The sequence below is a fragment of the Apodemus sylvaticus genome, chromosome 15 (genome assembly GCF_947179515.1).
Source record: "Apodemus sylvaticus chromosome 15, mApoSyl1.1, whole genome shotgun sequence".
Classification (NCBI taxonomy): domain Eukaryota; kingdom Metazoa; phylum Chordata; class Mammalia; order Rodentia; family Muridae; genus Apodemus; species Apodemus sylvaticus.
In genome coordinates this window covers 32,766,689-32,776,097 of record NC_067486.1, presented here as the reverse complement: position 1 = coordinate 32,776,097, position 9,409 = coordinate 32,766,689, and the positions used below count along the sequence as shown (strand labels likewise).

At 38.4% G+C, this 9,409-nt stretch overlaps 1 non-coding gene across 1 annotated transcript; it reads right to left on the bottom strand.

Annotated features, from left to right (window-relative positions):
• Positions 1–3,515: 3,515 nt before the first annotated feature.
• Positions 3,516–3,624, bottom strand: LOC127666460 (U6 spliceosomal RNA). The gene has a single exon (XR_007973652.1). It is a non-coding gene; the product is annotated as a U6 spliceosomal RNA (small nuclear RNA).
• Positions 3,625–9,409: the final 5,785 nt, after the last annotated feature.

The window sequence follows — 9,409 nt, the reverse complement described above, 5'->3', positions numbered from 1 at the left end:
ATGTAGCAGTATAGGGCAGTACCAGAACAGAGAAGTGGGAAGGGGTGGATGGGGGAACAGGAGGAGGGAAGAGGGCTTATTGGACTTTCGGGAGTGGGGGGGGGGCAGAAAAGGGGAAATCATTCAAAATGTAAATAAAAAATATATCGAATAAAAAAAAATGAGGTTCAGAGCTAAACAACGAAGTCTCAACTGAGGAATACCGAATGGCTGAGAAGCACCTAAAGAAATGTTCAACATCCTTAGTCATCAGGGAAATGCAAATCAAAACAACCTTGAGAATTCACCTCACACCAGTCAAAATGGCTAAGGTCAAAACCTTAGGAGACAGCAGGTGCTGGTGAGAAAGAGGAACACTCCCCCATTGCTGGTGGAATTTCAAGCTGGTTCAACTACTCTGCAAATCAGTTTGGCAGTTCTTCAAAAAAATGTGTGTAATAGTACTGTAGGATCCTGCTATACCACTCCTTGGAATATAACCAAGGATTCCCCAGAATGTAATAAGTTCATATGCTCCACTATGTTCATTTATTTGTTCAGCAATTTTATTTAAAATAGACAAAAGCTGGAAAGAACCCAGATCTCCTTCAACAGAAGAATGGATACAGAAAATGTGGTACATTTACACAATGGAATACTACTCAGCTGTTAAATACAATTAATTTATGAAATTCTTAGGTAAATGGATGGAACTAGAAAATATTATCCTGAGTGAGGTAACCCAATCACAAAAGATCACAAATGGTCCGCACTCACTGATAAGTGTCTATTAGGCCAGAAGCTTGGAATACCCAAGACACAATTCACAGACCAAATGAAGCTCAAGGAGAAAGAAGAAGAAAGTGTGGATACTCTGGTCCCTTTTAGAAAGGGGGAACAAAATACCCTTAGGAGGAGATACAGAGACAAAATGTGGAGCAGAGACTGAGGGAAAGACCATGCAGAGACTAGGGATCCATCACATATACAATTACAAAACCCAGACACTATTGTGGATGAGAACAAGTGCTTGCTGAGAGGAGCCTGATATAGCTGGCACCTAGGGTGCTCTGCCAGTGCATGAGAAATATAGAGGGAGACATTCTCAGCCAACCAGTGAACTGAGCACAGGGTTCCCAATGGAGGAGCTAGAGAAAGGACCCAAGAGATGAAGAGGTTTGCAGCACCATAGGAGGAACAACAATTTGAACTACCCAATATCCCCAGAGCTCCTAGGGACTGAACCACCAACCAAAGAGTACACATGGAGAAACCCATGACTCCAGATACATACGTAGCAGAGGGTGATTTCAGACATCAATGAGAGGAGAAGACATTGCTTCTATGAAGGCTTGACACCACAGTGCAAAGGAATGCCAGGTCAGGAAAGTGGGGCTGGGGCAGGATTGGTAAGCAGGGGGAGGGGAGGTGGGATGGGGGGTTTGGAGAGGTAAAGAAGAAAGAGGATACCATTTGAAATATAAATAAAGCAAATATCTAAAAGAAAAAAAAACTTTAAATAAAAGTAACTGACTTGCCACATCTCTGTGGGACAGCCTTTAAAGCCAGCAGCAGTTAGGAAGCAAGGACAAGCTGATCTTAGTTCATTGCCAGCCTAGACTGTGAGTGAGTTTCAAGATAATAGAGTTACACAGTGAAACCCTGTCTTGAATACAGGAAGGACAGAAGGAAGGAAGATAGAAATAAATACAAAAGAAAGAAAGAATAAAAAAGAAAAAACAAAGAACAAAGTAAAGAATAAGAAAAAGGAAAGAAATTCTTACAATGTCCATTGTTTTGCCTCTTGATGCAGTTTCTTGTGAAACTTTATATGGTGTTAAACTCACACCTCAATTTTCTCCACAATGATCTCCAACAAGGATCATACAAGCAAAATGACAGTAATTCATAGACCATTACAACTCATATGTACATTTATTTTTTATTTTATCAAAACTAAACAAAGCTAAAATGCTTTCAAGAGAATCTCTCAATTTTACATCACACTCTACAATGTAAAAGTTATTCAAATACTAAACTCTCCTTACAAGGCTATTGAGATTTTAATAGCTCCAAAGTTAATTTGTTCTAGATAAATGAGCTTATATATTTGTAATGTTTCAGTTACTGTGCATGAATTGGTAGAGGGATAGCTTGGGCAGAGGAATTTAAGGCCAGCCATGTCTATGTAATGTGACATCATTACATATTAGTTAATAAATAGACATAACATGATTTATTTCTAGAATTCACTCACTTTTGAGGCTTTCTTGACTTACTGTATATTTCTTTTATGCAGCATGTTGGAGACCAAATATTTGATAATCATTCTTGACTTCTTTCATTCAAATAGTGCTTGCAAATTTGACATCAAAGGATATCTCTTCACTATTCATGCTAATATAATTGGACATCTATACTGATATCATAATCTAATTTCTTCCTAGTAATTTTCTTGACTCTATTCAGAATGAAGAGACTTTTGCAGATGTAATAAATATCTCAAATTGAGAATTCTTTAAGAATTGGGAAATTTACTGTTAAGATTATTCCAATAGTATGAATTTATGATAGAGAAATATCTTCCCATTGAAGGAGATTTGAATCTCAAGGATGTGAAAGAAATTTAATCTAGCAGCAAGGCTACTCTGGCTGCAAAGCAAAAATGCTTTTAATCCCAGGAAAAAAGGTGTAGCAGATCACTACAAGTTCAAGGCCAACCTGGAACAGAACAAGTTCTAGCTACAGAACAAGCCCTTGATGTGGTGATACACATCTTTAATCCCAGCACTTGGGGGTCAGTTCTGTTCAGTCCAGTGAGTCCAGTTCAGTTAGTAGTGCAGCAAGTGGAGTTCAGTGGAGTCGAGTCTGTTCTTGACTTCATGTAGTCAATGAATTCAGTGCAGGTCAGCAGAAGCAGTTTTGCTTGGCAGAGATAAGTTGCAGAAACAAACTTGTTTGGTCCTTAGAAGTTAAGAATTGCAATATCCTCTTTCTGGATTTTCTATCAATGAGTACGTAGATTCCTTCCTTATCTTTCTGATTAATTTTCATTTGAAGTCTATTTTGTTAGATGTTAAGTAGGCTACAGTGGTTTGGTTTTTGTGACCATTTGCTTAGAATACCTTTTTCTTTCCTTTTATCCAGAGATAATGATGCTTATCCTTGATGTTAAAGTGGTTTTTTGTTGTTGATTTTTGATTTTTGTTCGTTTTATTTTTGGTTTTGTTTCCTGCAGAAGCATGTATTCTGTTTTTAAATCTATCCATCCTGTTAATTTCTGGTTTTTTTTTATTGGGGAATTTAAATCATAATGTTAAAAGTTACCAATAAGCAGTGTTTGTTGATTCTTATTGTTGTAGTGGTGTGTGTGTGTGTGTGTGTGTGTGTGTGTGTGTGTATGTGTTTCCCTCTTTTGATTTGCTGGTTTGGAATTATTTATTTCCTGTGTTTTCTTGGGTATGAATAATCTCTTAAATTGAAATTTTCCTTCTAGTACCTTCTATAAAACTGAATTTTTGTAGCTAGATACCCCTAAAACTATTGAATGCTTCAAAATTGTGCCTGTTATTTTCTTGAGGGGGCTATGTTTATCTTCTATATATCATTTCAATTTTAGTATTTGTACTGCCTAATCAAGAATCCAGGTCCAAATTTAAAAGCATTATGGGTTGTTTAAGTGAAGATGCTTTCTTGACATGGTGTTGATTAAGAATACAGGCACGTAAAGAGTGTTTTATATTCCCAGGAGAAAGCTATCTGATCAAAATCAAGACATGTCTTGGGATTTATGCTTCAAAAATTTGTCAACATAGGTAAGTAGAGCATCAGAACATGTAACATCTATAATGTAACCATTTTGATAAGAAAGTGCAAGTTGAAAACCATATCCTTAGACATTTATTCGGCAAGCGCAGGCAGAAAGTGGTGACAGCATGTTTGTTTTTTATTTGTTTTTTCACTTTTATTGGCTATTTTATTTATTTACTTTTCAAATATTATCCTTCTTTTCAGTTTACCCTCCATAAATTCCCATCCCCTGCCCTTCTCCCTGCCTCTATGAGGGTGTTCATACCACCTGCCCACTCCTGTCTCTGTGCCCTACATTCCCCGACCCTGGGTCATCGAGCCTCCACAGGACTAAGGGGGTCCCCTCCCAATGATGCCCGCTATGACCATCCTCTGCTGCTTATCCAGCTGGAGCCATGGGTCCCCCATGTGTACTCTTTGGTTGGTGCTCTACTCCCTGGAAGCTTTGTGGTGTCTGTTTGGTTGATACTGTTGTTCTTCCTATGGGGTTGCAAACACCCTCAGCTCCTACAGTCCTTATCCTAACTTCTCCATTGGGGCCCCCATGCTCAGTTTGATGTTTGGCTGTGTACATCCACATTGTATTGATCAGGCTCGGGAAGACCTCAGACCTCAAAGGGCAGCTATATCAGGTGACAATATGTTTTCTCTTAATGCTTTATCTAAAAAAAAACAAACAAAAAAACCCCAAAAAACCAAAAAAACCCCCAAAAACAATTATCTGTCATGTACCCTTATCTCTTTTGACTATCACCCTAATATTTTTTCTATAATTCAAACAATAATTCTCAAATAAATATTTATTTTTTTTTACCATGACAATACACCATCAAATGCTACATGCTAAAAAACAGATATTAATTTCAATAATATTTCATTTGTTTTGGAAAGTCTAAAATTAAATTTTTTTTCACTCTTTTTTTTTTATTATTCAATATAATTTATTTACATTTCAAATGATTTCCCCTTTTCTAGCCCCCCCACTCCCCGAAAGTCCCGCAAGCCCCCTTCTCTTCCCCTGTCCTCCCACCCACCCCTTCCCACTTCCCCGTTCTGGTTTTGCTGAATACTGTTTCACTGAGTCTTTCCAGAACCAGGGGCCACTCCTCCTTTCTTCTTGTACCTCATTTGATGTGTGGATTATGTTTTGGGTATTCCAGTTTTCTAGGTTAATATCCACTTATTAGTGAGTGCATACCATGATTCACCTTTTGAGTCTGGGTTACCTCACTTAGTATGATATTCTCTAGCTCCATCCATTTGCCTAAGAATTTCATGAATTCATTGTTTCTAATGGCTGAATAGTACTCCATTGTGTAGATATACCACATTTTTTGCATCCACTCTTCTGTTGAGGGATACCTGGGTTCTTTCCAGCATCTGGCGATTACAAATAGGGCTGCTATGAACATAGTAGAACATGTATCCTTATTACATGGTGGGGAGTCTTCTGGGTATATGCCCAGGAGTGGTATAGCAGGATCTTCTGGAAGTACGGTGCCCAGTTTTCGGAGGAACCGCCAGACTGATTTCCAGAGTGGTTGTACCAATTTGCAACCCCACCAGCAGTGGAGGAGTGTTCCTCTTTCTCCACACCCTCTCCAACACCTGCTGTCTCCTGAATTTTTAATCTTAGCCATTCTGACTGGTGTAAGATGAAATCTTAGGGTTGTTTTGATTTGCATTTCCCTAATGACTAATGAAGTTGAGCATTTTTTAAGATGCTTCTCCGCCATCCGAAGTTCTTCAGGTGAGAATTCTTTGTTTAACTCTGTACCCCATTTTTTAATAGGGTTGTTTGGTTTTCTGGAGTCTAACTTCTTGAGTTCTTTATATATATTGGATATTAGCCCTCTATCTGATGTAGGATTGGTGAAGATCTTTTCCCAATTTGTTGGTTGCCGATTTGTCCTCTTGATGGTGTCCTTTGCCTTACAGAAACTTTGTAATTTTATGAGGTCCCATTTGTCAATTCTTGCTCTTAGAGCATACGCTATTGGTGTTCTGTTCAGAAACTTTCTCCCTGTACCGATGTCCTCAAGGGTCTTCCCCAGTTTTTTTTCTATTAGCTTCAGAGTGTCTGGCTTTATGTGGAGGTCCTTGATCCATTTGGATTTGAGCTTAGTACAAGGAGACAAGGATGGATCAATTCGCATTCTTCTGCATGCTGACCTCCAGTTGAACCAGCACCATTTGTTGAAAAGGCTATCTTTTTTCCATTGGATGTTTTCAGCCTCTTTGTCGAGGATCAAGTGGCCATAGGTGTGTGGGTTCATTTCTGGATCTTCAATACTGTTCCATTGATCCTCCTGTCTGTCACTGTACCAATACCATGCAGTTTTTAACACTATTGCTCTGTAGTATTGCTTGAGGTCAGGAATACTGATTCCCCCAGATTTCCTTTTGTTGCCGAGAATAGTTTTAGCTATCCTGGGTTTTTTGTTGTTCCAGATGAATTTGATAATTGCTCTTTCTAGCTCTGTGAAGAATTGAGTTGGGATTTTGATGGGTATTGCATTGAATCTGTATCGTGCTTTAGGCAAAATGGCCATTTTAACTATATTGATTCTGCCGATCCATGAGCATGGGAGGTTTTCCCATTTTTTGAGGTCTTCTTCCATTTCCTTCTTCAGAGTCTTGAAGTTCTTGTCATACAGATCTTTCACATGTTTGGTAAGAGTCACCCCAAGATATTTTATACTGTTTGTGACTATTGTGAAGGGGGTCATTTCCCTAATTTCTTTCTCAGCCTGCTTATCCTTTGAGTATAGGAAGGCCACTGATTTGCTTGAGTTGACTTTATAACCTGCCACTTTGCTGAAGTTGTTTATCAGCTGTAGGAGCTCTCTAGTGGAGTTCTTTGGGTCACTTAGGTAGACGATCATGTCGTCTGCAAATAATGATAGTTTGACTTCTTCCTTTCCAATTTGTATCCCTTTGACCTCCTTATGTTGTCGAATTGCCCGAGCTAGTACCTCAAGTACAATATTGAAAAGATAAGGAGAAAGGGGGCAGCCTTGTCTGGTCCCTGATTTCAGTGGGATTGCTTCAAGTTTCTCTCCATTTAGTTTGATGCTGGCTACCGGTTTGCTGTATATTGCTTTTACTATGTTTAGGTATGGGCCTTGAATTCCTGTTCTCTCCAAGACTTTAAGCATGAAGGGATGCTGAATTTTGTCAAATGCTTTTTCAGCATCCAATGAAATGACCATGTGGTTTTGTTCTTTGAGTTTGTTTATGTAGTGGATTGTATTGATGGATTTCCGTATATTGAACCAACCCTGCATTCCTGGGATAAAGCCTACTTGATCATGGTGGATGATCGTTTTGATGTGTTCTTGGATTCGGTTGGCAAGAATTTTATTGAGTATTTTTGCATCGATGTTCATAAGGGAAATTGGTCTGAAGTTCTCTTTCTTTGTTGGATCTTTGTGTGGCTTTGGTATCAGCGTAATTGTGGCTTCGTAGAAGGAATTGGGTAGTGTTCCTTCTGTTTCTATTTTGTGGAATAGTTTGAAGAGTATTGGTGTTAACTCTTCTTTGAAGGTCTGGTAGAATTCTGCACTGAAGCCATCTGGTCCTGTGCTTTTTTTGGTTGGAAGACTTTCTATGACTCCTGCTATTTCTTTAGGCATTATGGGACTGTTTAGATGGTCTAGTTGGTCCCGATTTAATTTTGGTATTTGGTATCTGTCAAGGAAATTGTCCATTTCCTCCAGATTCTCCAGTTGTGTTGAGTATAGGCTCTTGTAGTAGGATCTGATGATTTTTTGGATTTCCTCAGTTTCCGTTGTTATATCTCCCTTTTCATTTCTAAGTTTGTTAATTTGGATACTTTCTCTGTGCCCTTTGGTCATTCTGGCTAAGGGTTTATCTATCTTGTTGATTTTCTCAAAGAACCAGCTCCTGGTATTGTTGATTTTTTGTATGGTTCTCTTTGTTTCTACTTGATTGATTTCGGCCCTGAGTTTGATGATTTCCTGCCTTCTACTCCTCCTGGGCGAAATAGCTTCTTTTTGTTCCAGGGCTTTCAGGTGTGTCATTAAGCTGGTAATGTATGCTCTCTCCATTTTCTTTTTGGAGGCACTCAGGGCTATGAGTTTTCCTCTTAGCACTGCTTTCATTGTGTCCCATAGATTTGGGTATGTTGTGTTTTCATTTTCATTGTGTTCTAAAAAGTCTTTAATTTCTTTCTTTATTTCTTCCTTGACCAAGGTATCATTGAGTAGAGTATTGTTCAGTTTCCACGTGTATGTGGGCTTTCTGTTGTTTCTGTTGCTATTGAAGACCACTTTTACTCCATAGTGATCAGATAGGAGGCATGGGATTAGTTCGATCTTCTTATATTTGTTGAGGTCTGTCTTGTGACCAATTATATGGTCGATTTTGGAGAAGGTACCATGAGGTGCTGAGAAAAAGGTATATTCTTTTGTTTTAGGATAGAATGTTCTATATATATCTGTTAAATCTAATTGGTCCAAAGCTTCAATTAGTTTCATTGTGTCCCTGTTTAGTTTCTGTTTTCCTGATCGGTCCATTGAGGAAAGTGCAGTGTTGAAGTCACCCACAATTATTGTGTTAGGTGCAATGTGTGCTTTTAGTTTTAATAAAGTTTCTTTTACAAAAGAGGGTGCCCTTACATTTGGGGCATAGATGTTCAGGATTGTCAGTTCTTCTTTTTGTATTTTTCCTTTGACCAGCAAGAAGTGTCCCTCAGGGTCTCTTTTGATGACTTTGGGTTGAAAGTCAATTTTATCTGATATTAAAATGGCTACTCCCGCTTGTTTCCTGAGACCATTTGCTTGTAAAATTGTCTTCCAGCCTTTTACTCTAAGGTAGTGTTTGTCTTTGACCCTGAGGTGTGTTTCCTGTAAGCAGCAAAATGTAGGGTCCTGTTTACGTATCCATTCAGTAAGTCTGTGTCTTTTTATTGGGGCATTAAGTCCATTGATGTTAAGAGATATTAAGGAATAGTGATTGTTACTTCCTATCATTTTTGACGTTATTTTTTAAATTTGAATGCTTAACTTCTTTTGGGTTTGATGAAAGGTTATTATCTTGCTTTTTCCAGGGTGAAGTTTCCCTCCTTGTATTGGTGTTGTCCTCCTATTATCCTTTTTAGGGCCGGGTTTGTGGATAGATATTGGGTAAACTTGGTTTTGTCATGAAATATCTTAGTTTCTCCATCTATGGTGATTGAGAGTTTTGCTGGATATAGTAGTTTTGGTTGGCATTTGTGTTCTCTTAGAGTCTGCATGAGATCTGCCCAGGACCTTCTAGCCTTCATAGTCTCAGGTGAAAAGTCTGCTGTGATTCTGATAGGTCTTCCTTTATATGTTACTTGGCCTTTTTCTCTTACTGCCTTTAGTATTCTTTCTTTGTTTAGAACATTTGGTGTTTTGATTATTATGTGACGGGAAGTATTTCTGTTCTGGTCCAGTCTGTTTGGAGTTCTGTAGGCTTCTTGTATATTCATGGGCATCTCTCTCTTTAGGTTAGGGAAGTTTTCTTCCATAATTTTATTGAAGATATTTGCTGGCCCTTTAAGTTGTAAATCTTCACTCTCATCTATGCCTATAATCCTTAGGTTTGGTCTTCTCATTGTGTCCTGGATTTCCTG